We start from the raw sequence: 19,480 nt of genomic DNA, 5'->3' as shown, positions 1-19,480 counted from the left end.
TTCTTAATAATATGACTGAATGTGGAGCTTCCTGTGAATTAGATTTAGCTTCACTACACTGTTTTTGTCTTCTAGAAAACATTGATTGTGATTACCTATGATAGAATTAAGTTCACCTTCTTGCAGCATCCAGTACATCCAGAAACATCTTGCTTCCCTGAAGAGTAATCAAATCACCTAGCAAAAGCCCAAATTGTAAATCCTTTTGAGCACCTCTTACTGATAAATCCAGTCATTTAGGGTTTGTGGTCATTCTGAGTACTACAATTTATGACACCACTCTTGTTGACTGCTGGTGTGATCCCAGTGGGTTCTGGCCACATGACGCTGAAGAAACAAATGAGAAATTCGTTTCAAGACAAAAATCGTAACTATGTAGAAATAAAAATAAAATTTACCCAAGGAAAGAAATACCCGAACATGTATACACAAGGGATTATTGAATGAGAATGTGTAGCAATTAACTTGACCAAATTACAAAATTCACCTGAAAATCCATAGTCACAACAGAATATTTTAATATACGTGTTCAGGAAATGAAAAACACATTTATTAGTATGCAAATTGTATGAAAACAGTTAATGAAAATATTTCTAAGAAACAACAGAAGATTTTGTTCAACAAAAATGTATTGTTTGTAGTCACAATGAAACATAATTGAAAATGTACTGAGGAACTGCATACAGCTGTGAGCAATGGGAAGCACCCACAATCTGCCTGATATGAGGAAGGTGCCAATTCTCACTTGGAGGGACGGGGTCAGGGCAGTCACTGAACAGTGCAGCAGAGGAACAAACTCCAATGTGGTTCTTTTGGACTGTGCAACTATAGCTGTCATAGTGGAATCAGGAACACATGGTCACTAGCAGTATTACCAGAATTAGGTGTTTACTACACAAATTAGACCTTATATGAATATGATCTAGAGAAGATGGAAGTCCAAGCATCAGAGAATACTCTAAACCATGAAAGTTAGAATTAGTTGCCTGGTGGACTCATGGAAACTTGCAGGAAAATCCAAAATATGATGGATCTTTGATGTGGAACTTGTGAAGATGTGTAGAAACCTACACGTCTTCCAATGGAAGTCAACCAGCTGATTGTGGTTTCCAGGATACTCTGGATTGACAGGGTAAGGAATCAGGACAACAGGCTAGAACAAGTGTCCTCAAAGTTCCTACACATGTCTGTCTCCCTGCACGGTGCTGAAATCTGACTAATGCCTCCTGTACTTCTGAATTCCAAATCTCATGCGAGTGAGGCTACATGTGAATTCTCACATGGAACCATAAGAGAAATGGATTATAGAAAATGTCACATTACCCAGGTGACAAAACAATGTAGGAGAGCCAACTCCAATTCTACATTTTATTGTTCAGTGACAGGTCTGTCTTAACAATTATTTTTTTTTAGTAGTTATTTATTTATTTGGCTGCATTGGGTCTTAGTTGCAGCATGTGGAATTTTTTTTTTTTTAGTTGTAGCATGTGAACTCTTAGTTGCAGCATGTGGGATCTAGTTCCCTGACCAGGGATCGAACCTGGCCCCCCGGCATTGGGAGTGCGGAGTCTTGGCCACTGGATCACCAGGGAAGTCCCTCTTAACACATTATTGACAGGAGATGTATTAATACATCTTTTGTTACCTGAATGTTATTGACCAGAGATGTACCAATACGTTTTTAGAGAGTGATACAATTAACATCACTGTGCAAAGTTGTTAGAGCTTAAAATTGATCAAGGTTCATTATACAATGATTGTCATTATCATTCACATTTTGCTTTGTTAGGTTTTTGTTCCAACCTTGTATCTATTATAAACGCAAGTTTATGACCATACAATTTTCAAAAATGATGCATCGTGAAATTTTGAGTGAAGAATTTTTTGGTGAATTTTATGCAGATACTTTCTCTGATTGTCCACGTGACGTATATACTAGTGTCTCAGAATATAGTTCTGATTCAGACGATGTGAATATTAGACCAACAAAAAGACAAAAAACCTTAGTGATTGATTCTGATACAGGAAATGAAAATGAAACTCACAGTGCTGGAGAATGCTCCTTTGCTTCTACAGAAGAGTGGACTGAAGACAACATTTCATGAAAATCAGAAGACTTTACAGTGTGCCAGGTGCAAATAACCCACAAAGTGTTAGTGAAATAACAATTTTTGGTAACAACTTTCTTGAGTTGGTTCCTTCTCAAACAAACTTGTATCACCAACAGAATGAAAAATCATATAAAAAGTATGGTAAGGCTTTAAAATGGACTGATGTAACCAGTAGTGACACGAAGAAGTTTCTTGGGTTAATACTTTTGATGGGACAAATAAGAAAGTCACACTGGAAAGAATATTGGTCAACTGATCCCTTAATTGAAACACCTATCTTTCGAAAGATTATGACGAGAAGAAGGTTCGAACAAATAGACATTTCTTCACTTTAATGATAACTCAGAAAACTCCACTTCCTGCAGAATTTCAGAAGTTAAACCTCTTTTGGATTATTTTCTACCAAAATTTCAATCAATCTGTATACCCAAACAAGAGCTATCACTTGACGAGAGAATGATAAAGTGGAGAGGACAACTCAGATTCAAATCCTGGAAAACTTACAAAATAAGGAATTTTGGTCAGGATTGTTAGCGAAAGTGAAACTGGGTATATATGCAACCTTGAGATTTACACAGGTGAACTAAAGAAACTGCAAGAAACAATATTATCAGTCCTACAACCTTATCTTGGTTCATGGCACCATATTTACCAAGACAATTATTATAACAGTGTGTCCACATCTGAAATACTGTTGAAAAATAAAACCAGAGTTTGTGGGACTATAAGAGAATCATGGTCTACCAAACCAATTAAAGGAGAAATCTAAAAATCTACAGGGGGGAGAAATAACATTCTTATGGAAGGGAGAAGTGATTCTTCTTATATGGAAAGACAAGAGGCTAGTCCGCAGGGTGACAACTATTCATGACGCCTCCATAGCATCTACAGGAAAGGAAGACAGGAGGACTGGCCATCAGATAACTAAGCCCACTTGTATATTAGAGTATAATAAATACATGAAAGTAGTTGATCGATTTGATCAGTATCTGGCAAACTTCAATATCCTCTGGAAAACTTGAAAATGGTATGAGAAAATGGGTTTCCATTTGAGTAATTGCAGTTTATTCAATGCATTTAAAATTTATTGTAGCCTTAATGCACAGAATAAAATGACTTACAAGCAATTTTTGTTAGCAGTAGCTAGAGAATGGGTAACTGAGCATTCTGGTGAATGTAGTCCCACACCTGGTCCTCCTTGTGGTGTTTTTAAAAGAGTCCCCCGCAAAGATCCACCTTGTCGACTATCAGGTAAAATAAACGAACATACTCTAGAGGAAATAATACCCACAGGACCAAAAAAAAAAATGCCGCCAGAAAGTCTGCTTTTCCAGGGGAAAGCGTGGTGAAACACGGTATGTTTGTAATAGATGTTCTGTTCCCCTGCACAGAGGTGCTTGCTATACTGCCTATCACACTATAAAGAAATATTAGAATGCTTTAGTAAGACATGTACAAAGTTTCAAATAAATACATTAAGTGCAAAAAAAGTTGTTGATATTTACTCAAACATGGGTGTTTCAATATTCATTTACATAACAAATCACTGGCCACAGGTGTTAGTTTCTGCAAAAATCCCCTGGTCAATAATGTGTTAATGCAAACTCTTTATTATTCAAATCCTAGCCAGAAGGAATGACAAAGAGCAAAGGGCAAAACATAGAAATAATTCACATGAGACTATATACACTATGATATTTACAAATTTATGCCATCTTTTACTAGCAAGGAAAATGAAATAAGGCTCTTCTGGCCAAAACAAGAGTAGATTTTCTCATAAGAAGGATGGACTATATAATGGGTAAGGAATATCCAATACCTGGCACTACAGGAGGCCAGTAGGAAAATCCCAACAAATACCAAAATGTCATTTATCAATAGCCCCACACAAAACGATCAAAACATAAAAATTAAACCAACCTGCATATTAGAAATACATGTCAATTCAACCATGGATCAAACAAGCTCCAAAATGAAAAGAGAAAAATGTTAATTGATTTAAGGGCAAAACAGTACCTGTTAATCATTATGTAGTATTGCTTACAGAGTACTTACAGAATTATCTCACTTCAGTGTTCATTTTTGAACGTAAGTAGTAAATATCCAGTCGAGAGATCCCCTTTAAGAATGAGGCACTGATAAAGATGATATAACTCTAAAAATTATTCTTTCATGTTATTTTTTTCTGGAACATTATACATGGATTAATTTGTATCAGGCTTTCTCAGATTTCTTACACATATAGGGTTTCTTTCCAGTGGGAATTTTCACATGTAAGAATGAAGGCCAACTGATGTTTTCCCCACATTGCTTACATTCAAGAGGTTTCTTTTTTTTTTTTTAATTTTATAGCTACTTTATTTATTTATTTATTTTTGGCTGTGTTGGGTCTTCGGTTCGTGCGAGGGCTTTCTCTAGTTGTGGCAAGTGGGGGCCACTCTTCATCACGGTGCGGGGACCGCTCTTCATCGCGGTGCGTGGGCCTTTCACTATCGCGGCCCCTCCCGTTGCGGGGCACAGGCTCCAGACGCGCAGGCTCAGTAGTTGTGGCTCACGGGCCCAGCTGCTCCGTGGCATGTGGGATCTTCCCAGACCAGGGCTCGAACCCGTGTCCCCTGCATTAGCAGGCAGATTCTCAACCACTGCACCACCAGGGAAGGCCCAGAGGTTTCTATTAAGTATGAGATCTTTCATGCCTTTGAAAGGAACTGGGTCAACTGAAGGCTTTCCCACCTTCTCTACATTTGTAGGGTTTCTTGCCAGTGTGTATTCTCATGTGCCCTTGAAAGGTAGTGCAATAAATGAAGGCTTTCCCACATTCTGTACATTCATAAGGTTTCTCTCCAGTGAGTTTTTTCATGTGTTTGAAAGTATGTGTAACAACTGAAGGCTCTGCCACATTGTTTACATTAGTAGGGTTTCTCTCCTGTGTGAGTTCTTTGAAGTATTCGAAATGAACTGGGAAAACTGCTTTCTCACATTCCTTACACTTACAAGGTCCATCTCCAGTGCGTGTTATCATGTGTGTTCGAACACTTGAGGGAGAAATGAAGGCTTTCCCACATTCTTTACATTTATAGTTTCTCTCCAGTGTGGTTTCTTATGTGTCCTTGAAAGGTGGTGCGATAAATGAAGGTTTTCCCACATTCTGTACATTCATAGGGTTTCTCTCCAGTGTGAATTATTTCATGTATTCGCAAACCTAGAGGAGAACTGAAGGTTTTCTCACATTGTTTACATTCGTATTGTTTCTCTGCAGTGTGAATCCTTTCATGTCTTCGAAAGGAACTGGGACAACTGAGGGCTTTACCACACTGCTTACATTCATAGGGTTTTTCTCCAGTGTGATTTCTTTCATGTATTTGCAAACCTAGAGGAGACCTGAGGGATTTACCACACTGTTTACATATGAAGGGTTTCTCTCCAGTGTGAGTTCTTTCGTGTGCTTGAAATGAAGTGGAACAACTAAAGGCTTTCCCACATTCCTTCCATTTATAGGGTCCTTCTCCAGTGTGTGTTATCATGTGTCTTTGAAAGGTTGTGAGCCATGTGAAGGCTTTGCCACATTCCTTACATTCATAGGATTGCTCTCCAGTGTGAGTCCTTTCATGTCTGTGAACAGATTTGCGGTAACTGAAGGCTTCCCCACATTCCTTGCATTTATATGGCTTCTCCTCATATTCATGATACTCATATGGTTTGTGTCCACTGTGAGATCTGATGTGCCTATTAAGGAATGAATGACGCATGAAGACTTTCACACACATTACATTCACATGGTTTTACTCCAGAAAGCGTTTTCTGGTTCAGATTAGGATTTGGAATCTGGCTGACAGTTTCTCCATCTTGATTACCTTCTTCGCTTTCACAGAGTTTTTCTACCATATGACTTCTGTAAAAAATGAGAAATTATTAATGATTTCTTTAACAATTTCACATTTATTAGTAGGGTATTAGAATTACATTTTTATATTTTATAGCAAAAGTGAAGGTTTTTTGTCCTTTCTGAATTTTTTGAGGATGATTTATACTGAAAGCTCTATAAGAGGACTTGACATACCTATTATGAAAACAGTAATGTTAATATATTGGGTTTCTTAATATTGTTTCCAAAAACACTGGACATCTATGTCACGTTTAAGTAAATGTTTTCGGTGAAAAAAATTTAAGGATAACTTTGAAGCTGGGGTTGTTTTATTTGCTTATTTTAAAAAGTTTATGACATACCAGGATTCTCATGTGGCACACTGCTATCTACTGTGTGTATGACTCACCTTAGTTTTCTCCCTTGGGTTTTGTACCAATCTTCAATGTTATGATTGTCCCATTTTTTTCCTAAAATGCAGACCCAGAAAAATAATGCAAATTATTAGAAATTATAGAAAAATATTAGATTCTAGGTCCACAATGAGCTGTGACCATGCTTAGTTTATTTACCAATGTACAGCAGTCCCCCCTTACCCACAGTTTCACTTTCTGTGGTGTCAGTTACCTACGGTCAATTGCAGTCTGAAAATATTAATTTACACTGTGCACCCTTTCGAGTAGTACGATGAAATCTTGCAATGTCCCGCTCTGTCCAGGATGTGAATCATCCCTTTGTTCAGTGTATCCATGCTGTATATGCTACCTGCCCATCAGTCACTGAGTAGCCATCTCAGTTTTCAGATCACTGTGGTGGTATTGCAGTGCTTGTGGTCAAGTAATCCTTATTTTAATTAATGATGGCCCCAAAGTGCAAGAATAGTGATGTTGGTAATTAGGATATGCCAAAGAGAAGTTATAAAGTGCTTCCTTTCAGTGAAAAGATGAAAGTTCTTGATTTAAGGGAAGAAAAAAATCATACACTGATGTTGCTAAGATCTGTAGGAAAAATGAATCTTCTATTGTGAAATTGTGAAGAAGGAAAAAGAAATTGATCTTAGTTTTGCTGTCTCATCTCAAACTGCAAAAGTTACGGACACTTAACACTTACACGTTAAGTTCATGTCTATTATACGTGTTCTATTCTTAGTTATTGTTATCAATCTCTTACTGTGCACCGAACTTCTGAATTAAACTTATTATCATAGGTATGTATGTATAGGATTCAGTACTGTCTGCAGTTTCAGGCATCCACTGGTGGTCTTGGAATGTATCCCCTGCAGATAAGGGGGGATTACTGTATTACTTTTCCATATTCCACATCTTGGAACAGTGTTGATAGGCAAGAAATACTTGTTCTCTAACTGAAGAAGTGAAGGAATGTTGTCATGCTTACCTATTGAGGCCAGGTTCCTCAAGGTTTCCTGCATCACATCTCTGTAAAGTTTCTTCTGCAAAGGATTCAGTAAAGACCACTCCTCCTGGGTGAAGTTCACAGCCACATCCTCAAAGGTCACTGGGTCCTAAAACAGACCAAATATGTTTCCAGTAAGATGTGTGAGTCTGACAGAACTGGGGATTTATACTCAATTTACAGGAAGATTACATATGATTCTGTCACCTTCAAACATTTATTTTATGTCTTGGTCATCAGAAACTGACTCTATGTCCTTACTTACTTCTTCATGAATTTAACAGCATAATGAACACATGCAAATTATTTATTCATTTTCACTGTGATCACTTTAAATGTTACTGCTCTCTGATGTCAGGGTCTAGAGCACCTTGGAGAAATGAGAGAAATGCTACACAAATGAATCAAATATCATTTTAAACACATCAGTCTCTTGTGAGAAAAACTCATCTCCTTTGTTATTACACACCATTTAACTCAGTACACTCCATGATGTATGAGGTCAAATCTGCAGGAGCTTTTAATGAATAAAACACAGTGAAGAACTGGAAGCTTTTTCTTCTATTCTCATCACCAAACATGAGAGTCCAGGAGGCCTGTGGAAATCCGACTTGTGACAAGGATCAGTTTGCCATACTGGCCTGAGAATTACTCCAGGTGATTAGAAATAGCCAGGTGCAACTGGCTAGATTAAAATATTCTTGTAAAGAAGTAGTACTTTTAGCTTGTGTAAAATTTATTGCAGGCTCAGTCTCTCCATTCTCTCTCTGTCCCATTCATGGAGCTAGTTAGTTATTCAGAAGTTAAGGCTCAGACAACTTTGCATGATATGACATGCTAAAAAGACACAACTACTTAGACCTCCACAAAACCCTATACACAGTGAGCCTCAGGGCTGCTTCTCACTAGTTTTTAGCACACATAGGCACATATAATGAAATGATAAAGTACTAAAACATTTCTTTTTGGTCAAAGCCCTTGCTAAATAACCTTGAGGAACAGGTTAAGAGCTGCATATTGCACAGGAATTCACAACACTCCACAAAGGTCTGATGCTGAATCTGCCCATGATTATATAATACATAAAGGATTCACAGCGCTTTCCTCCAAAGAATGTAAAACCTCCATTCTCTAATTTCAGGTGGAAGTTTCCTGGCCAGCCACTCCAGAGGCAATCCTCCCAACATCTCTCACTTCTGAGCTCCCATATGGTGCACAGAAGCATAACAGCCCAGCCCCAAGTATAGGAATATGTAAGTTGATGACACCACACACTGCCAATAGTGTACAAAAGGGTTTATTACTTCCATAACTGAGGTCTCTGGGGAGTAAGGCAGGCCTCTCAAGAAGGCATGAAATGGCTTGAGAGTGCAAGGAAAAGTACATGGACTTATATTTTAGCTGAGGTTGTGGGTGGACTGAAGAGAGAGTTCACATACAAGGGCAAGAGCAGGCATGAATTGAATCTCTTGTCACTGCCAAAGGAAGGAAACTAAGGCTTTCCTATCATCATGGATACATGTGGGTCACAAGAGGAGGAAAGAGGGATGAGGCTTCAAAGCTGTCAGCAGTCAAACATAAAAAACTGGAGTCAGAGACTTCTCTTTTCTTGTTCTTTGTATAATGAACTTGGAAACCATCCTTCCTAACCTCACAAGAAAAAAAGCAAAGAACTGAAGACACAGAGCAAACCACTGTTTCCAAAATTGGAAAGACAGAAAGAAGCTATTTTGAAATAGCTATTCTTAACAAGGCCTATCCTCAAAAGAGACTGTTTCAGCAGGGCCTAATGCAAAGACAACAAAGAATACAACATCTAAGAACTTTGGGACAATTACAGCAGGTGTAAAATACACACAATGAGAATACCTGATAGAAAAGCAGAAAGGAACAAAAAAAATAAGTGAAGCAATCATCACTGAGATTTTCCTAACATTAGTGATACACAGCAAACTGCAGAGCCAGGAAGCTAAGAAAAACACAAAACATAAAAAAAAAAAAAAGAACACCAAAAACTGCACTGCCAAGCACATCATTTTCAACTGGAGAAAAATCAAAGACAAAGGGAACATTCTGAAAGAAGCCAGAGGGAAAAAACAAACCTTAGTTTTACGTAAACAAGGATAAGAATTAAATCAGACCTCTTTTCGAAAACTATGCAAGCAAGAAATATAACTGGAATCACACTGTATTTATCCTTTGGAATCTGGGTTCTTTCACTTAGCAATAAATATGTATATATATATATACACATATATATATATATATGTGTATATATATATGATTTATCCATGTTGTTGCACATATTAACAGTTCATTACTTTTTATTGCTGAGTAGGATTGCATTGTACAGATGTACTATAATTTATTCATTCACCAAATGATATTTGAGTTGTTTCCAGGTTTTGGTGATTATGAATAAAGCTGCTGTAAACATTCACATCCCAGAAACAAACAAAACAACAACACCAAAAAACCCCAACTATGCAAGCAAGAAGAGTGTGGAATGAAATATTTAAAGTGCAGAAGGTAAAAAAACACCATCCTAAAACTCTGTGTCAAGCAAAATTATTCTTCAAAAGTGAGGGAGAATATTTTGTAATAACCTATATGGGAAAAGAATCTGGAAAATAATATATATATATATATATAAATAACTGAATATATATATAATAACTGAATAACTTTGCTGTATACCTGAAATGAACACACACTATAAATCAATTATACTTCAATAAAAAAATATAAAAAAGCAGATAAGCCTTTGTAATAAAAAAAATCTCTAGGACTGCTGCATCTCAGGAAAAAAAGTGACGGAGAAATACTTTCTGAGAAAAATTGAGGGACTCTGACATCAATACACCTGGTTTTACAAGAAACAGTAAAAGAAGTTCATTAGAAGGTACCGGCATACCTTGGAGACAATGAGGGTTCAGTTCCAGACTACCACAGTAAAGCAAATCACATGAATTTTTTGGTTTGCCAGTGCATGTAAAAGTTATATTTATACTATTCTGTACTCTTTTAAGTAAGTGTGCACTAGCATTATGTATAAAAATACAACATTGCTAAAAATGCTAACCATCATCAGAGCCTTCAGCAAGTGATGGCAGTAACATCAAAGATTACTGATCACAGACCACCATAACAAATGTAACAAAAATTTGAAATACTGTGAGAATTACCAAAGTGTGACAGACACACAAAGTGAGCAAATGCTATTGAAAAAAAGGTGCCAATAGATTTGCTTCACACAGGGTTTTAACCAACCTTCAACTTGCAAAAAATGCATTATCTGTAAAGTGCAATAAAGTGAATCGCAATAAAATAAGGTATGTCTGAAAATGATATAAACAGGTGGAACATTAGAAAAGAGGACCCTTTAAGAACTGTTCTCAGTTCACTATAGCCTTGTTGGTCTCATGGACACAAGCCCCACTGGTTTTCAAAGCTAGATGTTTTGGGACTTCCCTAGTGTCCAGTGGTTATAAGATTCTGCCCTTCCACTGCAGGGGGCGTGGGTTCCATCCCTGATCAGGGAACTAGGATCCCACATGCTGTGTGGTTGTGCCCCCCACCCCTGAAAGGCTAGATGTTTGGGGGGCTTGTCTTCATGTGTGACTCTTAAAAGCTGGGGTGCCTCTTAGAGGAAAACATAGGCAGAACACTCTATGACATAAATCACAGCAAGATCCTTTTTGACCCAGCTCCTAGAGAAATGGAAATAAAAACAAAAATAAACAAATGGGACCTAATGAAACTTAAAAGCTTTTGCACAGCAAAGCAAACCATAAACAAGACCAAAAGACCACCCTCAGAATGGGAGAAAATATTTGCAAATGAAGCAACTGACAAAGGATTAATCTCCAAGATTTACAAGCAGCTCATGCAGCTCAATAACAAAAAAACAAACAACCCAATCCAAAAATGGGCAGAAGACCTAAATAGACATTTCTCCAAAGAAGATATACAGATTGCCAACAGACACATGAAAGAATGCTCAACATCATTAATCATTAGAGAAATGCAAATCAAAACTACAAAGTAGAAACTAACACACCATTGTAAAGCAATTATACTTCAATAAAGATGTTTAAAAAAAAAAAAAACTACAATGAGATATCATCTCACACCAGCCAGAACAGCCATCACCAAAAAATCTAGAAACAATAAATGCTGGAGAGGGTGTGGAGAAAAGGGAACACTCTTGCACTGTTGGTGGGAATGTAAATTGATACAGCCACTATGGAGAACAGTATGGAGGTTCCTTAAAAAACTAAAAATAGAACTACCATACGACCCAGCAATCCCACTACTGGGCATATACCCTGAGAAAACCATAATTCAAAAAGAGTCATGTACCAAAATGTTCATTGCAGCTCTATCTACAATAGCCAGGACATGGAAGCAACCTAAGTGTCCATCATCGGATGAATGGATAAAGAAGATGTGGCACGTATATACAATGGAATATTACTCAGCCATAAAAAGAAATGAAATGGAGGTGTTTGTAGTGAGGTGGATGGAGTTAGATTCTGTCATACAGAGTGAAGTAAGTCAGAAAGAGAAAACCAAATACAGTATGCTAACACATATATATGGAATCTAAGGGGAAAAAAAAAAGGTCATGAAGAACCTAGTGGCAAGACGGGAATAAAGACAGACCTACTAGAGAATGGACTTGAGGATATGGGGAGGGGGAGGGGTAAGATGTGACAGGGTGAGAGAGTGGCATGGACATATATACACTACCAAATGTAAAATAGATAGCTAGTGGGAAGCAGCCGCATAGCACAGGGAGATCAGCTCGGTGCTTTGTGACCACCTAGAGGGGAGGGAGAGGCAAGAGGGAAGAGATATGGGAACATATGTATATGTATAACTGATTCACTTTGTTATAAAGCAGAAACTAACACACCATTGTAAAGAAATTATACTCCAATAAAGATGTTTAAAAAAAAAAAGTTTTGGGAAGATGGAATTATGAAGTTGCCTGAAAAATGGCAGAAGGTAGTGGAACAAAATGATGAATACGTTGTTCAATAAAGTTCTTGGTGAAAATGAAAAAAAAAAAAAAAGCTGGGGTGCCAAGTGTGGGGTCTAAACCCTTTGCTCCTCAAGGAGAAGCTTGGAGTTTTGAGTCCCTTCCTGAAGGTGGGGTGCCATGTGTGTGGGGGGGGTTGGTTATGGTAAGACTGTGCCTCAGCTTCTACCCACTTTCATGTGGGTATTCTCATTTGCCCTATGCATAGGGAATCACCAGTTATGGGCAACGAGAGATGAGCTGCTGCATGTTCCTGTACGCATGACAATGTCTGCTGCTGCCCTGCCGGATCACACCCCGGGCTCTCTGGGCTGTCTCTGCATAGCTAGACTGAGTCCTCTCCCAGGGCCTGTCTGCCCGGGATTCCTGGGGTGCTGTCCTGTGTGCGCAAGGACAATGGTTGCTTCCAGCTGCCTCACCAAGATCACACCCAAGACCCTTGGTCTGTCTTTGTGTCCAGACTGAGTCTTTTCCCAGGGCCCAGTTGGCCCAGATCTCCCACCAGGCTGTGGCGTGGAGTGTACAGGGCCAGGGTGTTTGCCCAATTCAGACTGGGGAGTGGCGAGGCAGCAGCTGCCAGTGCCAGGCTCTCTCTGCCCTGATTGTTGACAAGCCAGCATGTGCACACTCCTTGCGAGTAGCGTCTTGGCTTCTCCAGCCCTTATGACTGTCCCAGTGGTTCTCCAAGCAGCCAAGGGGGCTAGTCTCCTCTCTGCAGGATGCCAGGGCTGGGAGGCACAGATTGTGGCTCCACCTGCTTGCTCCCCAAGGTGAGGGGCTGCCCATGTGGACCTTCTCTTCCTTTCAGATCCCTCCCAAGGGCACAGATCCCAACCTGATGTCTTTTTTTCTGTCCTACCCAGTTACGTGGAGATCTTTCATGTGGCTTTGGTCGTACAGAAGTTCTTCTGGGGACCTCCCTGGTGGTCCAGTGGTTAAGACTCTGCACTGCCACTGTAGGGGCATGGGTTCGATTCCTGGTTGGGGAACTGAGATCCTGCAAGCTGTGCGGTGTGGGCCAAAAAAAAAAAAAAAAAAAAAGTTCTTCTGCCAGGTTCCAGTTAATTTTCTGTGAGAATTGTAGAAATATTTTTGATGTGTTGTACGGGTAGGTGAGTTCCACATCCTCCTACCCTGTCATCTTGATTCCCCTTTCTCCTTTCAAATTATTAAGTTATTATACTATTTGTTTTGGTGATCTGTGATCAATGATCTTTGATGTTACTACAGTGACTCATTGAAGGCTCAGATGATGGTTGGTATTTTTTAGCTCTAAAGTGTTTTAAAAGTAAGGTATGTACACTTTTTATACATAATGCTGTTATACACGTAATAGACCATAATACAGGGTAAACATAGATTTATATACACTAGGAAACCAAAATTCATGTGATAATTGCTTCATTGTGATAACTGCTTTATTGCAGTGGACTGAACCTGCAATATCTCTGAGGTATACCTGTGGTAGATACACAAAAGATAAAGGTAAAGGAATCTAAGCATACCAAAAAAGACAGGAATCTAAGCAAGCAAAGAAGACAGGAAAATAGGAATTACAAAACAGCCAGAAAACAGTGAACAAAATAGCAATAAGGACATACCTATCAATAATTACTTTAAATGTAAAAGAAATAATAAATTCTCCCATCAAAACACAGAGTGGCTGAATGGATTAAAAAAAAAAAAAGACTCACCTATATACTGCCTACAAAAACGTCACCTGAGGTACAAGTGCACACACAGACTGAAAGGATGGGAAAAAAATATTCCATGTAAATGGAAACCAGAAGAAAGCTGGGGCAGCTATACTTGTAACAGTCAAAATAGACTTAAGACAAAGACTGTTATAAGGGACAAAAAAGGTCATTATATAATGATAAAGGAGTAAATCCAAAAAGAGAATATAACATTTCTAAACATTTATGCACTCAAAATAGGAACATCTGAATATATAAAACAAAATTTAACAGATCTAAAGGGGGAAGTAGAAAGCCAGACAATAACAGAAAGGAACTTTAATACTCCAATTTCATCAGTGGATACATCATTCAGAAAGAAAATCAATAAAGAAACACTGGTCTTCAGTGACACATAAGGCCAGTCATTCCATCCAAAAGCAACAGAATACACAGTCTTCTCAAGGGCACATGGAACATTCTCCAGGAGAAGAGCATATGTTAGGCCACAAAACAAGTCTTAATAAATTTAAGAAGATTAAAGTCATATTAAGCATCTTTCCCGACCACAATGCAATACAACTAGAAATTGATTATGAGAAGATAACTGGAAAATTCACATGTGGAGATTAAAAATGATACTGAGGGCTTCCCTGGTGGCGCAGTGGTTGAGAATCTGCCTGCTAATGCAGGGGACACGGGTTCGAGCCCTGGTCTGGGAAGATCCCACATGCCGCAGAGCAACTAGGCCCGTGAGCAACAACTACTGAGCCTGCGCGTCTGGAGCCTGTGCTCAGCAACAAGAGAGGCCACGATAGTGAGAGGCCCGCGCACCGCGATGAAGAGTGGCCCCCGCTTGCCGCAACTAGAGAAAGCCCTCGCACAGAAACAAAGACCCAACACAGCCAAAAATAAATAAGTAAATAAATAAATAAATAATTTTTAAAAAAATGATACTGAACAACCAATAGGTTAAAAAAATCAAAAGAGAAATTTTAAAAAGTACCTTGAGACAAATGAAATGGAAATATAGTAGAACCGCATTATCTGTGAGGGATACATTCCAAGACACTGCGTGGATGCCTGAAACCATAAATAGTAATTAACCCCACAGATATTATGTTTTTTCCTATACATACACATGCACACACAGTGTGTATACAACGAACAAAGGGATGATTCATATCCCAGGCAAGATGGAGCAGGATGGCACAAAGTTTTATCACACTCCTCAGGACAATGCACAATTCAAAATTTTATTTTAAAAAATGTTTAAAGTATTTTTTAAATGTTTATTTCTGTAATTTTCCATTTAATATTTTCAGACCACAGTTGACTGCAGGTAACTGAAACTGTAGAAAGCAAAACTGCAGATAAAGGGGGACTATTGTGCAACATACTGAAACTTACAGGAGGCAGCAAAAGCATTTCCAAGAGGGAAGTTCATATTGATAGTGATAAATCAAGAAACAAAAAAGATCTCAAAAAACCTAACTTTACATATCAAGGAAGTAGAAAAAGAAGAAAAAGCAAATGCCAAAGTTAGTAAAATGAAGGAAATAACAAAGATCACAGTGGAAATAAATGAAAAAGACTAAAAAGGTAGTAGAAAAAAATCAATGAAACTAAGAGCTTTTGAAATATAAGATAGATATCCAGTAGAGATGGCGGAGGAATAAGACGTGGAGATCACCTTCCTCTGCACAAATACACTGCAAATACATCTACATGTGGAACAACTACAGAACACCTACTAAACACTGGCAGAAGACCTCAGACTTCCCAGAGGGCAAGAAACTCCCCACGTACCCGGCCGTGTGGCTGACAGGGTCTTGGTGCTCTGGCCTGGTGTCAGGCCTGAGTCTCTGAGGTGGGAGAGCTGAGATCAGTACACTGGACCACCAGAGACTTCCCGGCCCCATATAATATCAATCGGCGAGGGCTCTCCCAGAGAGCTCTGTCTCAACCCTAAGACCCAGCTCCACTCAATTGCCAGCAAGCTCCAGTGCTGGACATCCCATGCCAAACAACTAGCAAGACAGGAACACAACCTGACCCATTAGCAGAGAGACTGCCTAAAATCATACTAAGTTCACAGACACCCCAAATCACACCACTGGACATGGCCCTGCCCGCCAGAAAGACAAGATCCAGCCCCACCCACCAGAACACAGGCACCAGTCCTCTCTACCAGGCAGCCTACACAAGACCCTTAACCAACCTTACCCACCGGGGGCAGACACCAAAAACAACGGGAACTACGAACCTGTAGCCTGCGAAAAAGAGACACCAAACACAGTAAGTTAAATAAAATGAGAAGACAGAGAAATATGCAGCAGATGAAGGAGCAAGGTAAAAATCCACCAGTCCAAACAAATGAAGAGGAAATAGGCAGCCTACCTGAAAAAGAATTCAGAGTAATGATAGAAAAGATGATCCAAAAATCTTGGAAACAGAACAGAGAAAATACAAGAAATGTTTAACAAGGACGTAGAAGGACTAAACAGCAAACAAACGATGAACAACACAATAAATGAAATTAAAAATTCCCTAGAAAGAATCAATAGCAGAATAAATGAGGCAGAAAAAAGGATAAATGACCTGGAAGATAAAATAGTGGAAATAACTGCTGCAGAGCAGAATAAAGAAAAAAGAATGAAAAGAATTGAGGACAGTCTCAGAGAACGCTGGGACAACATCAAATGTACCAACATTTGAATTATAGAGGTCCCAGAAGAACAAGGAAAAAAGAAAGGGAGGAGCTTCAAGATGGCAGAAGAGTAAGACGTGGAGATCACCTTCCTCCCCACAGATACATCAGAAATACATCTACATGTAGAACAGCTCCTATAGAACACCTACTGAACGCTGGCAGAAGACCTCAGACATCCCAAAAGGCAAGAAACTCCCCACGTACCTGGGTAGGCCAAAAGAAAAAAGAAAAAACAGAGACAAAAGAATAGGTACGGGACTTGCACCAGTGGGAGGGAGCTGTGAAGGAGGAAAGGTTTCCACACACTAGGAAGCCCCTTTGCAGGCGGAGACTGCAGGTGGTGGAGGGGAGAAGCTTCGTTGCCATGGAGGAGAGTGCAGTAACAGGGGTGTGGAGGGCAAAGAAGAGAGATTCCCGCACAGAGGATCGGTGCTGACCAGCACTCAGCAGCCCCAGAGGCTTGTCTGCTCATCCGCTGGGGCTGGCGGGGGCTGGGAGCTGAGGCTCAGGCTCCTGTCAGATCCCAGGGAGAGGACTGGGGTTGGCTGTGTGAACACAGCCTGAAGGGACTAGTGTGCCACAGTTAGCCACGAGGGAGTCTGGGAAAAATTCTGGACCTGCCAAAGAGGCAAGAGACTTTTTCTTCCCTCTGTTTCCTGGTTCGCAAGAAGAGGGGATTAAGAGCGCCGCCTAAAGGAGCTCCAGAGACGGGCATGAGCCACGGCTATCACCACGGACCGCAGAGACGGGCATGGGATGCTAAGGCTGCTGCTGCTGCCACCAAGAAGCCTGTGTGCGAGCACAGGTCACTCTCCACACCTCCCCTCCCGGGAGCCTGTGTAGCCCGCCACTGCCAGGGTCCCGTGATCCAGGGACAACTTACATGGGAGAACGCAGAGCGTGCCTCAGGCTGTTGCAACGTCACACTGGCCTCTGCCAATGCCGGCTAGCCCCGCATTCCGTGCCCCTCCCTCCCCCTGGCCTGAGTGAGCCAGAGCCCCCGAATTAGGTGGTCCTTTAACCCCGTCCTGTCTGAGCGAAGAACAGATGCCTTCAGGCGACCTACACGCAGAGGCGGGTCCAAATCCAAAGCTGAACCCCAGGAGCTGTGCAAACAAAGAAGAGAAAGGGAAATCTCTCCCAGCAGCCTCAGGAGCAGCGGATTAAATCTCCACAATCAACTTGATGTACCCTGCATCTGTGGAATACCTGAATAGACAACGAATCATCCCAAATTGAGGAGGTGGACTTTGGGAGCAAAGATATTTACATTTTTCCCCTTTTTCTCTTTTTGTGAGTGTGTATGTGTATGCTTCTGTGTGTGATTTTGTCTGTATAGCTTTGCTTTTACCATTTGTCCTAGGGTTCTGTCCGTCCATTTTGTTTTTTTTTTACTTTAAAAAATTTTTTTCTTAATAATAAACTTTTATTTTTTATTTTAATAAATTTATTTTATCTTCTTTCTTTCCTTGTTTTCTTCTTTCCTTCTTTCTTTTCCTCTTCCTTTTTTTCTTTCTTATTTTTTCTCCCTTTTATTCTGAGCCATGTGAATGAAAGGCTCTAGGTGCTCAAGCCAGGAGTCAGGGCTGTGCCTCTGAGGTGGGAGAGCCAACTTCAGGACACTGGTCCACAAGAGACCTCCCAACTCCACGTAATGTCAAATGGCGAAAATCTCCCAGAGATCTCCATCTCAACGCCAAGACCCAGCTTCACTCAGCGACCAGCAAGCTACAGTGCTGGACACCCTATGCCAAACAACTAGCAAGACAAGAACACAACCCCTTCCATTAGCAGAGAGGCTGCCTAAAATCATAATAAGGCCACAGCCACCCCAAAACACACCACCAGATGTGGAACTGCCACCAGAAAGACAAGATCCAGCCTCATCCACCAGAAGACAGGCACTAGTCCCCTCCACTAGGAAGCCTACTCAACCCACTGAACCAACCTTAGCCACTGGGAAGAGACACCAAAACCAATGGGAACTATGAACCTGCAGCCTGGGAAAAGGAGACCCCAAACACAGTAAGTTAAGCAAAATGAGAAGACAGAGAAACACACAGCAGATGAAGGAGCAAGGTAAAAACCCAAGAGACCGAACAAATGAAGAGGAAATAGGCAGTCTACCTGAAAAAGAATTCAGAATAATGATAGTAAAGATGATCCAAAATCTTGGAAGTAGAATAGAGAAAAAACAAGAAACTTTTAACAAGGACTTAGAAGAACTAAAGAGCAACCAAACAATGATGAACAACACAACAAATGAAATTAAAAATTCTCTAGAAGGGATCAATAGCAGAATAACTCAGGCGGAAGAACGGATAAGTGACCTGGAAGATAAAATACTGGAAATAACTACTGCAGGGCAGAATAAAGAAAAAAGAATGAAAAGAACTTAGGACAGTCTCAGAGACCTCTAGGACAACCTTAAATGCACCAACGTTCGAATTATAGGGGTCCCAGAAGAAGAGAAAAAGAAAGGGACTGAGAAAATATTTGAAGACATTACAGTTGAAAACTTCCCTAATATGGGAAAGGAAATAGTTAATCAAGGCCAGGAAGCACAGAGAGTCCCATACAGGATAAATCCAAGGCGAAACACGTCAAGACACATATTAATCAAACTATCAAAAATTAAATACAAAGAAAAAATATTAA

General features: G+C 39.9%; 2 long non-coding RNA genes across 2 annotated transcripts in view; one reads left to right on the top strand and one right to left on the bottom strand.

Moving 5' to 3' along the window:
* The window catches only part of LOC309623587, a 132,275-nt gene that overhangs the window by 76,174 nt on the left and 36,621 nt on the right, over positions 1-19,480 (top strand). The window lies entirely within an intron of this gene.
* The window catches only part of LOC309623588, a 42,270-nt gene that overhangs the window by 1,154 nt on the left and 21,636 nt on the right, over positions 1-19,480 (bottom strand). Inside the window, exons 2-4 of the long non-coding RNA XR_014241415.1 lie at positions 7,372-7,498; positions 6,386-6,446; positions 96-6,003 (exon numbers count right to left, since the gene is read on the bottom strand). This is a non-coding gene — a long non-coding RNA (uncharacterized lncRNA). The remainder of the gene's footprint in view (positions 1-95; positions 6,004-6,385; positions 6,447-7,371; positions 7,499-19,480) is intronic.

Source organism: Balaenoptera borealis (genome assembly GCF_965194805.1).
Source record: "Balaenoptera borealis genome assembly, chromosome: 2".
NCBI lineage: Eukaryota > Metazoa > Chordata > Mammalia > Artiodactyla > Balaenopteridae > Balaenoptera > Balaenoptera borealis.
This window is presented reverse-complemented; position numbering and strand designations above follow the sequence as displayed.